At 47.2% G+C, this 14,506-nt stretch overlaps 1 protein-coding gene and 1 pseudogene across 2 annotated transcripts in view; one reads left to right on the top strand and one right to left on the bottom strand.

Annotated features, from left to right (window-relative positions):
• CHDH (choline dehydrogenase) overlaps positions 1–14,506 on the bottom strand; it is a 30,583-nt gene that overhangs the window by 13,606 nt on the left and 2,471 nt on the right. The window lies entirely within an intron of this gene.
• Positions 31–977, top strand: LOC119041394 (heterogeneous nuclear ribonucleoprotein A1-like 3; annotated as a pseudogene).

Genomic DNA, 14,506 nt, shown 5'->3' with positions numbered 1-14,506 from the left:
CAAGTCCCCTCTTCCGCACTCCTCTTGTCTAAGTCAGAGTCTCCCAAAGAGCCTGAACAGCTGTGGAAACTCTTTGTCAGAGGTTTGAGCTTTGTAACAACCAATGAGAGTCTGAGGGGCCATGCTGGACAATGGGGAAAGCTCACAGACCATGTGGTGATGAGGGATCCAAACACCAAGTGCTCCAGAGGCTTTGGGCTTATCACATAAGTCACTGGAGGAGGTGGATGTAGCCAGGAATGCGAGGCCACACAAGGTGGATACAAGAGTTGTGGAACCAAAAGGGCTGTCTGTAGAGAAGATTCTCAAAGACCTGGTGCCCACTTCACTGTGAAAAAGATTTTTATCATTGGTATTAAAGAAGACACTGAAGAACAGCACCTAAGAGATTATTTTGAGCAGTATGGGAAAAGTGAAGTGATTAAAATCATGTGTAAGGCAATGGAAAGAAGAAGGACTTTACTTTTTGTAGCCTTTGATGACCATGACTCTGTAGACAAGATTATCATTCATAAATACCATACTGCGAATGGCCACAACTGTGAAGTAAGGAAAGCCCTGTCTATGCAAGAGATGGCCAGTGCTTCGTCCAACCAAAGAGGTTGGAGTGGTTCTGGAAACTTAGGAGGTGGTTGTGGGAATGACAACTTTGGTTGTGGAGGAAACACTTTCATGGTCCAGGTGGCTTAGGTAGAAGCTGTGGTGATGGTGGGTATGGTGGAAGTGGGGATGGCTACGATGGATGGTTATGATGGTAATGATGGAAGCAACTTTGGATGTGGTGGAAACTACAATGATTTTGGCAATTATAACAATCAACCTTCAAATTTTGGATCCATGAAAGGAGGAAATTTTGAAGGCAGAAGCTCTGGCCCCTATGGTGGTAGAGGCATGACTTTGCCAAACTACATAAGCAAGGTGGCTAAGGTGGTTCCAGCAGTGGCAGCAGTAGCTAAGGCAGTGGCAGAAGGTTTTAATTACTGCCAGGAAACAAAGCTTTGCAGGAGAAGGAGGGGCAGCAATGTGACAGGGAAGCTACAGGTTACAACAGATTTGTGAACTCAGCCAAGCACAGAGGTAGTAGGACCTGGCTGCTACAAAGACACGTTTTAGACAATACTGATGTATATGGGCAAAACACTTGAGGTCACTGTATTTGTATAACAGGTTATTTAAATGTTCATTCTATGAAAAGTGTAAAGCATCCCAACAAAGGGTTTTAATGTAGTTGTTTTTTTTTTTGCGTCCATGCTGTTGATTGCTAAATGTAATAGTCTGATCATCATGCCGAATAAATATCCTTTTTTTAAAGAAACACCTAGACCAATAATTCAGTAAGAATATAAAATATTTGAATAGCATTATGAACTAAGGTGGCCTCATTAACACTCATGGTTGAACACCCAGACGGCAGAATCCATGTTCAGTGCAGATGCACATCCCCAAGGTGGACTCTACTCTGGGCCATAATAAAAATCCCAACAAATTGAAAAGGACCGAAATGAAACAAAGTATTTTCTCTGACACCAAAAAATGACTTAGAAATAAATAATAAAAATATATACGAGAAATCCCTAAGTATTAAAAAGTAACTGCACTTGGAAATAACCATTGAGTCAAGGAAGAAACCACTAGAGAAATCAGTACATTTTTGAACTGAATGAAAATGAAAACACGACAGACAGTAATGTGGGTAATGCAATGCTTTGAGAAAATATATAACATTAAAAGGTTTATATTAGAAAAGTCAGATCTCAAATTGATGATCTATATTTTCACCATTAAATAATCTGAAAAAAAAAACAAAATTGATCCCATGGTAACCAGAAGAAAATAATAAACATAACAGGAGATATCAATAAAACCAAAAACATTTAAAAATAAAAAATTAATAAAATCAGAATATTGTTCTTTAAAACAATCAAATTAATAAATCTTTACCCAAAGAAAGGAATACAGACAACGGAAATTACCAACATTAGCAATGACAGACAGGATATTATGCTGAATTCTAATATATTATAATAATATTATGACAATTTTGCCCCAATCAATTTGAAAGGAACGGAAGAGAACTTCCTGATAAAGTGCATCTATGAAATGCCTACATCTAGCTTTGTACTAAATGGTGAAAGACTGAAAGCTTTCCTTGAAATCAGGAACAAGGCAATGGTCACTCTCACCACTTTTATTCAACATTGTATGAAGATTCTAACCAGGGATTTAAGTTTAATTAATTAATTAAAATAAAAATCATACATATTAGAAAGAATTATAAATGCCTTTATTTGTAGACATGATCATCTACACAGAAATTCCCAAGACATTCTTTTTAAAAGTTACTGGAATTGATAAGTGAATTTAGCAAGGTCATAAGATATAAGTTAAACACACAAAAGTCAACTGTATTCTTATATACATTTGAAATATATATCAAATTATTGCTATATAAATTATTTTATATGTATATTCATATATACAAGTGAACAACTGGGCACTTATATGTAAATAAATGTAATGAAGAGTCTGAGTTCATTTTTGGTGTTTGACCATCAACAGCTTTCAAAGCCCATTCTTCCCTCTTGCTCCAATCTGGGCAAATCAATTTAAGAAAGCCCCAGCATTCCTGCCCATGCTGTTAGTGGGGAAGTTTAAATCATGTGAATCAAAACCTGTACACAGGAATTATCACCTTGGTCCCGCTCTTCAACCATAATAAAATCAGAGCCACTTGCCCCTATCCTCACTCAAGATATCGTGAACCAGCTTAGGGACCCGCCCTGTTCTCCCCAGAAAGGCTGATTATGTGAGTAATAAACCTTTACATAGCCTCTTAGTGCATGCATGGTGCCATCAGTATCAACAGTTAAACATATTCTGGGTGGTGGTTGATTCTACCCTCTGTGGGGCAAGCACAAAACAAAATAATACCAATTTCAAGAGCAACAGGAAATATGAAACACTTAGAAATAAATTTAATAGGAGTTCAGGCCAAGATGGAGGTGTAGGTAGAAACCCTTCTCTTCTCCACACAACCAAAAGGAGGAGATAACAACCAATCTAAAATTAATAAACAACCAAAAACACCAGAAAATCAAACTGCATAGAATTCTGACAACCAAGGAATTAAGGAAAAAATCAACCAGAATAACCAGACTAGTGTGCCAACATAAAGAAATATGGCCCAAAGGAAGAACACAGCAAAACCTCAGAACTAACCAATGAGATTGCCAACCTATCTGATGGAATATTTAAAGCCCTGGTAATCAGAATGCTCACAGAACTGATTGAGCTTGGTCAAAAAGTGAAAGACATCCAAAATGAACTGAAGTAAAATATTCAGAGAATCAACAGTGACAAGAAGGAAACCAGAATTCAAAACAACAATTAAGAACAAAAGGAAGAAATAAACATCTAACTGGGTCAGAACAAAGAAACAAGAATCCAAAAAATGAAGAGAGGCTGAGGAGTCTCTGGGACAACTTGAAATGTTCCAACATCCGAATCATAGGGGTGCCAGAAGAACAAGAGCAAGAAATTCAAAACTTATTTGAACAAATAATGAAGGAAAACTTCCCCAATCTGGTGAAGAAAATAGACTTTCAAGAAGTCCAGAAAGCCCAGAGAGTCCCAAAGAAGTTGGACCCAAAGCAAAACACACCAACGCACATCATCATTAAGTTACCCAAGACTAAATATAAAGAGAATCCTAGAAGCAAAAGAAAAAGAGATAATTACTTACAAAGGAGTTCCATAAGGCTATCAGCTGATTTCTTAAAAGAAACCTTATGGGCTAGAAGGGGCTGGAAAGAAGTATTTGAAGTCATGAAAGGCAAGGAACTACATCCAAGATTGCTCTATCCAGCAAAGCTTTCATTCCACCCTTTCTGAGTAGAGGGCCCAGAAATAAACCCTTGCACAGATGGTTAATAGATTTTGACCAGGGTGTATATTTTACCACAATTTAAAAAAATTACAAAACAACCCTATACCACATGCAATACTGAGGATGTTACTGAATGATTCAAATCTAATAGAGAGAAAAGTATAAAGAAATTCAGGATAGTAGTTACCTCTGAGTAGGGAGAGGTATCCAGGTGTTTTCCCTTGCACCTGCCATGTTTTGTTACTCTAGGTGACAGACACTTGTATGTATGTCGTACAGTTTTATTGAGGGTCTCAAATAACTGATGATAATTCAAGTCAATAGGATTAGGAAGCAACACGGGCAGCTTCACTGGGAGACAGCGGGCCTACTGTACAGGAGTGAAGACTGAGCCCTTCTTTGTGGGTTGCCACCAGGTCATTTACTCTCCTTGGCTCCAAACATCCCTAATCCACGCCTCTTGTCACAATTCTTCCGCCAGCATCCCCGTCCAGCATGCCCCAACATGGAGGGGACCTTTAATTATTCTCAGAGATATATACCCTTGAACTGGGCACAGATCTCTCCAACTGCTGGACAGGTATGGGACTGGGCAGTGATGGGCTAAGCTGGAGAATTTCTGTCTGGACCTGACCCCCTCAGAGAGGAAACTTCCTTGGGCACCTCTGTCATCCTCCCCTGCCCCTAAAAATCCTCAGTGCAGGATCTGCTGAATAATAGAGGCCAGAAAACCCAGGGCTCTTGCCCACTCTCAGTTCCCCTTTGCAGGGGCAGATGTGGCCCGGCTCTCTGCCCTCCTCCATAGCTGGGGTGGGGTGGGCTTTCCTTGTCTCCCTCAGCAATCCTGATGCCCCAGCTCAGGGGAGGCTCTAGCCTCAGAGCAACATTTCCTTGTTTCTGAGACCCATCAGAGGGAGCTGCTTCCCCCTACTTCTCAGAAGCCAGGCCTTGGACGCAGAGTTGGAAGATGGCAGGATCTTACTCAGTGTGTGCGGTGGGGATGAGGCGGGGCTGCTTCCCAAAGGAAAACTCCTTGGGGACAGGGACCCCAAGCCCAAGTGTAGTGTTCCCTCAGGCTCCCAGATTGGGTGGGTGGACAAACAGACCGATGAGGATAGAAAAGGGGGTGGTGGGAGGGACAGGGAGATGGAACTTTCCACTTTCCTGGGCTGCCTGGGCAGGGAAGGAGCTCCCTGGTGTCTGCTGTATGGAAAGTGAGGGGTGGGTTGGAGCTGAGACTAGGAAGAGACAGGATAGCATGTGTGTTCGTTTGAGTGTGTATGTGTGTGTGTGTGTGTGTGTGTGTAAAATGGGGAAAGCCTATCATGGGTGGGGGCTGAAGCAGGTGGAATTGCATCCAAAGCGTTCTTTTCACTCTGAGCACCTGTACTCCTGACCCACCCTGTTTCCTGGGACAGCCTTGTCTCCCCACTTATGTGGCTCTGATCAGGTGAGGAAGAGGCTCAGCCAAACACTGTGCATGGGGGCGAGGAGACTTCCGCCTGCCCCGCCTCCGAGTCCAGGGCAGAAGACCCTTATACCACACTTATCGTCATGGGGCACACGGCAGCTCCACTGAACCACAACTTTCATCTAGCTGGGCAGCCTGTGGCACTGCTGTCTGGGAAGTAAGGCTCTGGCCAATTAAGGCCAGCACCCTCAAAGAACGGACACAGAAGATGAGTCAAGTGCAGAGATGCCGTTAAGTGAGTGGTAACAATGGGGGGCGGCCACCATGCTCTACTAACTATTGCTAGCAGCTTTCATCACCATAGTACTTTGTGGCAACTAACAATTCTCTTAAAATTCTACAATCAGTAGGTGAAGATTTGTATTGAAAAATTTGCCAAATTTCATGGTCACAATTCCTTGTATGACAAGACAGATTTCCACGTAATTCTGAGCTTGTGACTAGTTGCACAATAAGTTTGATGATTTTGGTGGACTCCAATTGCAAAAGCATTGTTACGAGAATAAAATGCTGACCCACCATTTCTGGAGGGGCTCTACTTGGGACACAGTCTGTCCCCACAGTCGCACAGCTGGAGAATTGACAAAACTTTGTGAAACAACCCTTTGAACGGGGTTCTTCTCAATTTCTTGGCATGCACGTATACATACGTGTGTGGGTGCATGTGCTTTTTTTTTTTTAGCTTTTGGCCAGTGCGGTGCATGGAAGTCTTGGCTTTTGTTGGCCACCCGAGATGACAGAACCCTGGAGGAGGGCTGGGCAGTCTCAGCCCGGCCTGCATGCAAAATGAGGCACAGACCTGCTTCAGCCTTTGAGAAGTTCAGCTGAGTTGAGGCCAATGATAGTCTGCTTTGGGCACAGCTGGGGAGCGTGTGAAACTTTCCAGAAGGAAACTTCTGGATCTGAAACTTTCCTAGATCTCCTTTTTAGGAATTTAACCAAAAGACAGTTCTACACAGCTGTGAAAAAATGTAAGACCAAGCGATCTGAGTTGTTTATGCTGGCAAACAATGCCCAAACCCTAACTGTCCACCAGTAAGGGATGGTGCTGTGAAAAAACAGGACCACTCACAGGAGGGACCCTGTTAGCAGAACCAAACACAAAGCTCTGCTTCCCGTGAACATCAAGGCCCTTGGTACTCCGAGACTGGTACTCTCCCTGGAGATACTTGACCTTCACACCTGTCTCTGTGCCTGTGGGCCAGGGTGGTGCTGATAATTCTGAGAGAGAACTGCAGAAAGTGTGGTAGGGGCCATGGCCCTCCCTGTCTGTCTGCTGGTCTCTGGGGGTTGTTCTCAAATGGGATATTCAGGGCAGGTCACCTGCCTTTGACCTGTTCTTCTTGTGAGACCTTGGACAAGGTTCTCAACCTTCTAGGCAGGGCTTTGTGTGGGTAAAATGAACAGTACTCTGTAGCTGCCTTTGTCCAATCCCAGAGCTCCAGTAAGCCACAGAACCCACTGAATTATAATTATAGTAATAATAATAGAGGCAGGTGCCCTGTACTCAGTGCTTTGCCTGGATTATCATGTTTAATCCCCCAAAGACACTGGGTGGGGGTCTTTATCATCTTCATCACCATCACTGTCAGCTCCATGTCAGAGAAAGGGGAACATGCCTAAGAGGCCAGGACCCACCCCACCATAGGCCTGACCAACAAATCCACGCCACGGAGCCAGAAAGTCATGGTCAGCACATAAAAATCCTGGAAGGTGCCATATGCCCACATCAGGGTTGAGAAGGTGGTGAAGATTCAGCTGCCTCCCTGCAGCCTGGCAAAGCCTTCCCAATGGCATCATGGGGATCTCATCACTCAGCCCTGTGGTGGGTGGAGGTGAGTGCCGGCTGGTGGCCCAGGGTGAGCAGGGTCTTGAGCAGAGAGAGGAGACCTGGCTGGGTGGTGATGGTCCAGTGAGTAACCATGGACAGCGGCCATCTCCTCCCACGGGAACCTCTCCGCCACCCCAACCCAGGCCACCGCCCTCCCCATGATGGTGGAGCAGGCTTCCTCACAACCCCATGCAATCTCTTCCCCTCCCAAGAGCCCCTGTCCCCTGCCGCACCCATCACCTCTCACCCCATCATGAGCCTCGCTTTCTAGGTTCCAAGTGCACAGAACACCTTCCCCTCCTCCAGCCTCCTCCGCCTGGGGCTTTGCCTGTGCGGCCCTCTCTTCCAGGTGTACGTCCCCACCTCCTTCCACCTGGGTCACTCCTCACCTTCCCTCAGCTATCACTTCCTCCGAGAAGCCTTCCTCTGTCACTGGCCACATCTACCCTGGGGTTTCTCTTTGTACCACTTACTGGGACCTCAACAAACTACAAGTGAGATGAGCTGTCGAAGGCCCATCGCCCCAGCTGAGGGCTCTGTACAGAGGGTGGTGCTCTGTAACGGGGTCTGAATGGACACATGGCGGAGATGAACCTGAACGTGGCCTGCAGTCCCCCACACATGGGGGTGGGGCACAGGGAACGGTCTGTGTCCTAACCTGACGGTGGTCACCCAGGTGTATATATAGACAGAAACTGATTATCGGTACTTTGTGTATGTTGTAGCCCAATTTTTAAAATTAAAAAAAGAAGGCATTTTCTTTAGAAATCAAGTTTCACCTCCCATGTATTGATGCACAATCAACAAATGAATCACAAATTCTTGTCTCTTGCAACAGCTAGTCACTGGCTGCTTCGGAGACCACTCTAGGCTGCTTGGGCAGGGCCCACTGGCCCCTGGGCCCTGGGCCCTGCTGGTGCAACAGCTGACAGGGGCCACACGGCAGCGCAGAGACGGTCAGGACGGGACATGCCTCCAGCTGCCAGGAGAGGCCCGAGGCGGGGGCTCACGCCTGATGCTACACCAAAGGCCGGGCTTTCACCCCCAGCTCTTCCAGGACTTGCTGAGTGACCCAGCCAGGGGTTCCTGTTGGTAACGTGTGCGCGCCGGCCTCTGTGTGGGGGACCTTGTGCCCTAAGTTCCAGGCATCTGCCCTCTGTACACAGCCTCCCATTCTCCAGCTGGTGTCCCCCTTTCTCTAAAACTTACATGGTGGTGGTCTCACCCAAAGCAGTAAGGAGGGAAAACATAGTGTCCTAACACCTCTGTGTCGGGGACGGGGGAGTGGGTGGTGGCCTGGGTGCGACACCCCAAGGGACAGCTCCTTGGGCCTCCCTCCATTTCTCTTCCTCATAGACATGTCTGTGGATCCAGTCTGAGTGGGTGATATGCTCACTCACACAAGGTGTGTTTAGGAAGTAGGGTGCAATATCAAGGTCACTCCTGGGGGTGACTCCGTTCATTACCCCAGGGCGCCTTCCAGAATGAATCACCTGATCCACTGGGGGGATGGGCAGGAGTGGCCCCTGAAGGACAGCGGTGCCCCTCCAGACATTAACTCCCCTGCACTCTGGGCTGCACTGTGCCTGGGCGCGTGGGTTCCAGCAGCAGAGAAGTGAAAGTGGGGACGAAGGGGCCACCTGCTGGAGGCGGGAGCTGGTAAGTCAGAGCCAAAGCCAGAGGAGGGCTGAGGAGACAAAAGACCCTGGTGCCTTGGCTTCCACACAGTAATGAGACAGCACCAGACAGTGTGATCACTCTTCCCTCTCCAGGGCTGTTAAATGTCCTCCTTGGGCTGGGCAGCACGGGGCCCAGAGATCACCAGAAGCCTGGTGACATAGTGGCCACGAGTTACCCAATTTCCACCCGGCAGGCCTGTCCACAGAGCTGCCACCACGTTTGTCCACTTACAGTCATCAATAGGGGAGAGGAGAAGGGGTGCTCACAGCTCCCAGAGCCAGGCAAACAGCAGACACTCGATACATACTTGCTATGTGACTGGCATATAAAAATACATTGTTCACTTTGGGAAAGGAGACAGACACGGAGATCAAGACACAGAGGGCAGTAACTTCTCTTAAAAGGTGTGGGGCCAGAACTGCTGAATCTTCTCCCTTCTGTCCACCGCGCAGACTCCTGCCTTGATCAGGCTCCAGCAGGTGCTGCAACCCCTTGTGCAGGATCCTCCTGATGGCATCTTAGCGGTGTCCCTGATGTCACAGCCCCTTCCCATGATGCCTCACAGTCTGCTCTTCACACAGCAGCTGGGGGATCTCAGAAGGCGGAGGATCCTAGAACCAGTGGAAGATCGGCTTGGGCCTCAGCAAAGTAGCTTCGCACACAGAGACCATTTGTTAACAGGATAAACTGCCCCTTTGAGTCCAAACGGGTCTCAGTGGGAGAAGGCCATGAAGCGCCGGCGCCAAAAAACTCAAAGCCGAATCTGCTCACACTTCTAGATCCATCCGCCAGTTCAGAGGACAAAGGTCAAAGGAACACGTGAAAGAACAGCCAGGGACCCTAGCAACAAAATCCAGGCCACCAGAATCTCCACTCATTTCCTCAACAACAAATTTAAGTGGAAAGGAAACAAGACGGACAGAGATGGGGGGCGGTCTTTAGATTACAAAAGAATAATTCAGACGCCGGGAATCTGAAAGGCTCTGTGATTATGTTGTTAAAAAAGAACCTGAAAAGTTGACAAAAACATACTGAAAAGACATACATACTGAAAAGTTGACAACAAATAAAGGATATTGAGACTCTGGTTTAAAATAACACCAGGGATTACAGAGGAAACAGGATTGCCCACGAGGTGATGGGAATACTGAATTCGATACTCTCTTCTGGCTAATTTGGTACATGTTTCAAAATTTCCATAACAAAAGAGGCTTTTGTCTGCTTTCAATCTCAAATACCCCTACTAAACAAGGCAGAGAAAGAGACTAGGGCAGGAGAACCTCCAGGCCGAGAGCCAGGTCCCGGTTGAGGGATTTCAAACCACTGCACAGAAGTCTGGGGTGCTCTGCGAATGCTTGCTACCCACTTCCTCTTTCAAGTCCACCTTCCACCAGTTTTCAAATCTCAGTGAAAAAGCACCCACCTTACACCCAGATGGGGCAACCTGTGGCCAATGCAGCCCCTGTGCTACTTTTGATCATCTGTGAAAGGCACAGAATTGAAAGTCGGAGTTTAGAAACTTCTGCAGCAACCTGACACTGACTTTATGTCTGTTGAATTGCAGTAGGATAATGGGCTTAAGCTTTAAGTGTCTAGTTTATTTTTTTAGTTCTCACCTGAGAATATGTTTATTGATTTTTTTTTACAGAGAGGGATTTGGGGGTGGGGGAAAAGAGAGAGACACAGACAGACAGACAGCTATGTGAGAGAGACACATTGATCAGTTGCCTCTCATGGGCACCCCAGCCAGGGATTGAACCTGCAACCTAGGTCTGTGCCCTGACTGGGGATCAAACCCACAACCTTTTGGTCCACGGGACAATGCTCCAACCAACTGAGCCACCTGGCCAGGACTATGTGTCTACATTTTTATTAAACAACTTTTATTGTTTTTTTTTTAAACTAGCCTATGAGAGGTTAAAACTTAAAACCCAAACAAATGACTGGTCCTTTACCATGGAGAGTCCGCAAGGCACTCTTATGGACTGGACACCAATCTCCTGGGGACCAAAACCCAGCTGCTCAGGTGTCCTGCCAAAGACCCCGGATCAAATCCTCCCTCCCCACCATCTGCAGGTGGGACACCAGCGCTGCCTATAAACACAGCACTGACTACACGCTGCCGAGTCTGCTTGGTTTTGACCCATGTTCCCTCCGCACCACCGCAGGGCCAGAGCCACATTCCACTGATGGCCAGCAAGGCCCGGAGCTGCCGAGCGCCCACTTGTCAAGGCACCGTCACCAGCCACGGTGTGACAGGGACACCAGATCACCTCTGGGAGCAGCCTAGTGGGCAGTTCGCACACTTTTATTTATAATCTACTGGCACAGTGGCAAGATGCTAGTCAGCCAGCCAATTTACACATACAGTGGGACGTAAGACTGTAAAGTAAGCTGCTTTAAAAAGCCCCACTGCTTCCTTGTGTCAACTACAAATTACTCTCTCACTGAACTAAAGTGCGGGAATCAGTCAAACATAGGGACTCCTTTAAGACACCAACTAGCACCCATGGAACCCTGGTCTCAAGAGTGTGCTCATAATAGGAGCACTGTTCTTACTCTGATATGCAAAAAACAAACAAAAAAATCATAGTGTGCTCTCCCTCCAGGGAGCTCGCCCGCACCTTTCTCCCCTGTCAGGTGTGCATCGCCTAAACTCTAAGGGTCCGCACAAAGCTTGCATCCAGGGGAGCACTGGCCAGCAGCAGCTTGTCCTGGGATAACCACCTAAACATGTCTTCAAGGCCCCCTTTTCTCAACTTATCAGTGAGCTAACAGCAGTTCCCAACTTGGCTACTTCGTCACTGTGACTTTTACTTCCCAGTGAACCAACATGTAAGTGAAACACAGAGCCAGCTGCCTGCCACTACAAAAACCAATGCTCAAGAGGCAGGTGCTGAGGTAAAGGAAAGTGGTTCATTTTCATGTGCTGGCCACCTGGAAGACGGTGGGCTCATGTCTAAAAGCCCATCTCCAAACCTCAGTGGAGGTAAAGATTTTTATAAGGAGGGAAACAGAACAAAGAGATCAAGACAGTGTTGAAAGCTGGTCTGGTGTGCATCCTCCTGGTTCGTCACCCTGGATTCACGTCTTGGCTCCACAGGTGAAGGCCAGCAAATCTCTGGAGCTGGGATTCCTGAAGGTCAGAGTCTGTGTCTTTTGAAGTTAGTTCCTAGGATTCTTATACAAACAGGCTGTTTATCTATGAGCTACATATTAGTCGGAGTCAGCACTTAAAGACACAATGTCAGAAGAATGGCGGGGTGGGTTACAATCTCCCACTGTTACGAAAGCAGCCTGCCTGTGCTCGTTTCTTTCTCACGACGTGTGAAGGCTGCCGGAGCAGCCCGGTCGAGGCTCTTCACCGTTGCTTCTTCTACCCTAAGCCTTTCCTTGTTTCATTGCCCCAAACTGTAATAAACATACTCTCAAAATAAAAAATCACAAATGTGCAACCTTTGCCTACATGTGTTTTATATATCGGAGTTCTGTGTTCCAGTTTTATTACTTAAAAAAACAAGTGAAAGGAGCTGGTGGTCAAGATGCTTTGGGCTACAGCCCTACCTTTGCCACCATTCATGGTTTAGCAACTCTGGGCCTCAGTTTCTTCCTGTAAAATGGGAACAGAGCCCCCCATTTCACAGGTTTGTTAGTAGAGCAAAAGGTAATAGGTAAAACACACTTTAAAGAATTAAAATGGCAAAGCCAAAACTTCATGATGATCCATTTCCTCCTCTATTAAGTGTGGACAGTGATGCTGCAACTATAATCAATAACATTATGAACAGCAGATTAATTGAAGTGTCATTGTTCAAAAAATAGACCCCCAAGTCTGCTCTGTGTGCCCAACAGAGTGCTGCTTCCTGCTTCACCCCTGGAAGCCTCCGGGAATCTCCCCTGCAGCCTGCGAGGCCAGCTTCATCACCCCACGTACATACGGGACTTCCAGGGAACAACAGTAGCTGCCTCCTCCGTGTTCTGGACTTTCTTTGAGACCTCAGTGTGATAACACGTGAAAATCGATGCAAGTACAAATGGGTTGTGACATCACAGGATTTCACCAGGAGCAGTAGTAGTAATGAGGAGTTAACCCGGTGCCCCGCGCCTGTGTGCTTTCCTGGGCCAGCCCCTCCTTCACCGGAGCAGGGGACATGTTGGCAGTGTGGCCCTGTTGGGAACAGTGGGTGCAGCCCTCAGGGCAGGCATGACTGTTGACTCTGTGAGGCTCAACCAGCTGGAGTGGAACGTGCCACGGGGGCCTTGGAAGGCAGCCAGCATTTACCAGAAATGGCTTGCTCTTCACCAGACAATGAGTCCACTGTTAACTTGTGGGGCCTTAATATTTGCAAAAGGAACAAAGTGGAAAATTCCACCTGTGTGGGCGGAGGTAGGGCCTGGGACATGTCAACAACCCCAGTGGCTGTTTCCTCTCAGTATGGATCTGGCAGATACACAAAGGTCTGAAAACAGTGACAGAATCTGAGCGTCACTGCACTTGGGTCTAAAGGAATTTCCCTATTTGGATCATAGAGATATTTGTTTTTTATTGTTCTGCCTCCCCTGCCCTTAAATTTACACAGCACCTTTAAATCTTTGAACTCTCCTCTTATCTCTTCAGAGTCGTCCGACAGCCCTTGCCAGTCCAGCAGTGCTGACGTCAAACCCATGTTCTACATGAGGGTGACTTAGGCTCCCCGACACCAAGAGCCTCCCACAAGGCTGCAGCTGGTGAGTGAGCAGCTCAGCCAAGGGACTTGGAGCCATGGGGTCTCAACCACTCAGCCTGTCCCAGGCAGTTTGGGGTCAGGGGCCATGGGCGCTGGACAGAGTGATCTTCCAGCTCCAGTAGAGGCCCTGGCTTTCACCCACTGGAGGAGGATAAGGAGAAAGCCCAATCCAGTTCTCCCAGATGGTCAGGCTTAGGTTGAGGAAAATATGCATTCACTCATCCACTCAAGCATTTAATGAGATCCTAGGAAATACCCAACATGAAGTGGCACTGCACAGTGGGTCTTTCACACACATATACCTGGAAGGATTCACAACCAAAGCGGGAAGGTCAGAGTATCTCCAAAGGTCGCTCCCTTCAAAGACTTGAGTCACCTCATTTAGCCCTTTTCAATACACTCTCATCTGCCCACTTTACAGAGCAGAAAAATTGGGCTCTGGAATGGTAGTTACTTGCCCAAGGTCACAGAGAGAGAGGAGGCTGAGACCTCCTGACCTGCTGTGGCCCTGCCTCCAATTTATAAAGCCACAGCATTACTGAGCTTAGGCATTCAAACGAAGGGTGTGCCCTCCAGCAGGCCACTTCAGAAGCTGCACACTAATCAACAAGGACCTTTCCCAGAGAAACACTTTTTGGAATGACCTTCCGAGCGATGTGGAACCTCCTGAGAAGACAGGCAGTCACACCTGGATTGCGCACAGAGAGCACCGGGTATGGTTGCAGGGCTCACCTCTTGATCCCCCACTTTATTCCTGTCCACAGAGCTGGCCAAGGGCATCATCCCCAACCAACAGAGGACTAAGGCTAGAGTAGTGTCATATCTCTGACCCACAGCCCTCAAGCCTGGACCCAGGGCCGTGGATGGGGATATTTACTCAGTCTATATCTCTCGTCAATGCCCAGCACCTC

This window comes from Artibeus jamaicensis, unplaced genomic scaffold (assembly GCF_021234435.1).
Source record: "Artibeus jamaicensis isolate MK-2021 breed Jamaican fruit bat unplaced genomic scaffold, CSHL_Jam_final contig_519, whole genome shotgun sequence".
Taxonomy (NCBI): Eukaryota; Metazoa; Chordata; class Mammalia; order Chiroptera; family Phyllostomidae; genus Artibeus; species Artibeus jamaicensis.
This window is presented reverse-complemented; position numbering and strand designations above follow the sequence as displayed.